Here is a 3,744-nt window from a genome sequence, read left to right on the forward strand (position 1 = left end):
TTCATCCATTGGACTGTGGGGTTGGTGGAGTGATTATGGAGGGAGGGGGGAGAGGTGGGGTGATGCTGTGCCGGGTTATGTCTTGTATGTTTATATGAATGGCCGTTTTTTATGTAGGAATTAATAAATTGTCTGATTTTTAACCTGGTGTCTGTGATGGCTGTCCCGGGGTCAGAACCTGTAGGGAGTCCTGGAGATTTCCTTTCCCTCAAACAAATAAGGATGATGTAGTCGAAGATTTATGGGTGTATATTTTGGGTGGGGAGCCCCCTGTCACACATGTGTTCTTCTGTCTTACCTACATAGGGCTGTAATAGTATGCAGTCACAATCACGTTCTTTCTATGTATCATTTTAGCACTGGGTTAAAATAAAACAATTTTCTGCAATGTTCAATTCCATTTATATTACAATAAAGTATTTGATGAATCAACTATTAATTGGGAAGGAAGAGGTTAATAAAGTGTTTATTGCTTACATTTATAGAGCGTTAAATGATGGTTATAACTTGTAGAATCTCATGACTTTGAATACTCAATTATGAATGGCTTTAGTAACATCGACAACAGCATTTATTAATGGTTTACAAAGTGATAGTTAAATCCTTAGTAATGTGCATTATAAACTAGAAATAATTTCAATAAAAAAGTATCTATTCATGATTGTAACTTACTTGTTAATTCCTCATTAATAAGTTATTTGTAATCTGTTAAGGATTCATAAAGCATTTATACGGGGACTTTATACAGTGTTACCTGCTAAACTAATGCTACAAACAAGCAATATTAATCCTGGTTGATATTGTCATGTGGGGGAAAGATTAAGTGTCAGCAATTTCATAGACTCCTTTAATTTCTTGGACACTGAAGTTCCACGAAGTTCTATAGTTTGTGATGACATGCTCAGTGACTTCCTGTTATTCCTCTATAAAACAAGCACAAGTGTGGAGGGAGGAAAGAGCCCAGAGCTGCAGACTCTCCACACTGAGAAACTCCTCTCCTCTCCATCTCTCCAGAGCCGCTGAGAATGAACGCCCTGACCTGCGCCCTGCTCCTCACTCTGCTCTGCACAGTGCATTGGGCTTCCTCTCAGCGTAAGTGTTGTGTGATCTCAACTGCTGTCCAGATTAGAGATACAATTCTTATGCAAAGTGTCATTGGGCACTGTTCAAGATGAAACTGGAATTAAGAAACAGGGAATCTATATTAAAAGTGCCAGTTATAAACAGTATTTAACAGCTGTAGATATACCAATAGGTTTTTAGTATATGGGTATTTTCCAATGTACAGCATTTAATTGTTACGCTATTTTTTCAGCTCAAAGCACAAACGCTGGCAATCCATGTTGCCCAGAATTCATCAAACACAGAATCCCTAGGGATGTGATTGTATCCTACTGGAAGACCAGCAGCAGCTGCAGCAAATCTGCAGTCGTGTAAGTATTGTGTTGTGTGTGATTCATGTATTCATTCATATATTTACTGTGTTCATCTCCTAATCAGGGCCAGGAACCATGTAGTTCTGTGTAATTGCCTAAAGCTGGAATAAAGCCTCTTATTTCATCACTGAATATAGTCAAGTGATACATGCTTCTCTTGATCCCTGTATGTTGTACAGTCCACTTCCAATTATTATTATTATTATTATTATTATTATTATTATTATTATTATTATTATTATTGTAATTATTAGTAGTAGTAGTATTGTTATTAGCTGTAGTAGTATGTGAAATACTTGTTTTGTACTTCTTTATAATATTAAACAGTTGAATTCTTCACAAGCTGCATGTGGCTAGTCCCAGAATGAACTAACTGTACATCCATCCCTGCATTTCAGCTTTGTGACATCCCAAAAACAGTTGTGTGTGGACCCCAGCCTGCACTGGGTAAAACATCATATGAAATATGTGGACCAGAAGATGAAAACATCCCCCACAGCCAGGCCCTCCACTGCCACGAAACAGTGATGTTGAACTTGAAATTCAATGTATCTGCAGTCTGTTTCCAAACAGAAGTCTATATTAGTTAAGATCTTCTCAGGTTCTGATTCTTTCTTAACACAGTAGCATTAAGAGCAATTTAGGCCAGAAAACTCAATCCATTGCCGTGTATCAATTGTACATATTTTATTTATTTTACTTTTATTTTATTTGCATGGATTTGGTTTTGTTCAGGTGCATATTTTCAAAAAGAATATTTAATTAAGTGATTCTTCAAAACATTTATAGATAGCTAAAATAAGACAAATTGTATAATTCTCCAAATTGTATAGTTTTTCATATGTTTATTTTTATAATTGGTTATCCTTGTTTTTCATTAGGAATAATGTATTGTATTTGTATTTTCTCAGTTTTGTTAAGTAAATTTGAATGTATTTGGAACACAGTGTTTTTTCATTATTGGTAATGGTGAACGTAAAATGGCTAAAGTAATGGTGGTTCATGCAATTAATTATGAAAGGGATGCATTGTGATCAGGGTCACGGGTCACAGCTCAGCCTTAAGTAAGTCATATAAAATTCAATGCAAGTTGCCCATCCAGGTACAGTATTTTGGGAATGTATTGTAGCTCTTCAACTGAGAGCAGTGAGATGGAGAGTAATTCAGCACCCAGGCTAGTAGGCTAGGGGTTCTGCAGGGCCACAGCACAGACAGTTGGTTCAGGTCTCTCAGCCCAGATGGAAAATATTTATATTATACAGTGAGGGAAAGAAGTATTTGATCCCCTGCTGATTTTGTACGTTTGCCCAATGACAAAGAAATGATCAGTCTATAATTTTAATGGTAGGTGTATTGTAACAGTGAGAGACAGAATAACAACAAAAAAATCCAGAAAAACGCATTTCAAAAAAGTTATAAATTGATTTGCATGTTAATGAGGGAAATAAGTATTTGATCCCCTATCAATCAGCAAGATTTCTGGCTCCCAGGTGTCTTTTATACAGGTAACGAGCTGAGAATAGGAGCACTCTCTTAAAGGGAGTGCTCCTAATCTCAGCTCGTTACCTGTATAAAAGACACCGGTCCACAGAAGCAATCAATCAATCAGATTCCAAACTCTCCACCATGGCCAAGACCAAAGAGCTGCCCAAGGATGTCAGGGACAAGATTGTAGACCTACACAAGGCTGGAATGGGCTACAAGACCATCGCCAAGCAGCTTGGTTAGAAGGTGACAACAGTTGGTGCGATTATTCGCAAATGGAAGAAACACAAAATAACTGTCAGTCTCCCTCGCTCTGGGGCTCCATGCAAGATCTCACCTCGTAGAGTTTCAATGATCATGAGAACGGTGAGGAATCAGCCCAGAACTACACGGGAGGATCTTGTTAATGATCTCAAGGCAGCTGGGACCATAGTCACCAAGAAAACAATTGGTAACACACTACGCCGTGAAGGACTGAAATCCTGCAGCACCCGCAAGGTCCCCCTGCTCAAGAAAGCACATGTACAGGCCCATCTGAAGTTTGCCAATGAACATCTGAATGATTCAAAGGAGAACTGGGTGAAATTGTTGTGGTCAGATGAGACCAAAATCGAGCTCTTTGGCATCAACTCAACTCGCCGTGTTTGGAGGAGGAGGAATGACCCCAAGAACACCATCCCCACCGTCAAACATGGAGGTGGAAACATTTTGCATTGGGGGTGTTTTTCTGCTAAGGGGACAGGACAACTGCACTGCATCAAAGGGACGATGGATGGGGCCATGTACCGTCAAATCTTGGGTGAGAATCTCCTTCCCTCAGCCA

At 38.9% G+C, this 3,744-nt stretch overlaps 1 long non-coding RNA gene across 1 annotated transcript; it reads left to right on the plus strand.

The window, feature by feature from the left end:
• The first annotated feature begins 965 nt into the window (after positions 1-965).
• LOC136758267 (uncharacterized) lies at positions 966-2,208 on the plus strand. Its single transcript, XR_010819941.1, has 3 exons — positions 966-1,092; positions 1,316-1,433; positions 1,835-2,208. It is a non-coding gene; the product is annotated as an uncharacterized LOC136758267 (long non-coding RNA).
• The last annotated feature ends 1,536 nt before the right edge of the window (positions 2,209-3,744 follow it).

The sequence above is a fragment of the Amia ocellicauda genome, chromosome 9 (genome assembly GCF_036373705.1).
Source record: "Amia ocellicauda isolate fAmiCal2 chromosome 9, fAmiCal2.hap1, whole genome shotgun sequence".
NCBI lineage: Eukaryota > Metazoa > Chordata > Actinopteri > Amiiformes > Amiidae > Amia > Amia ocellicauda.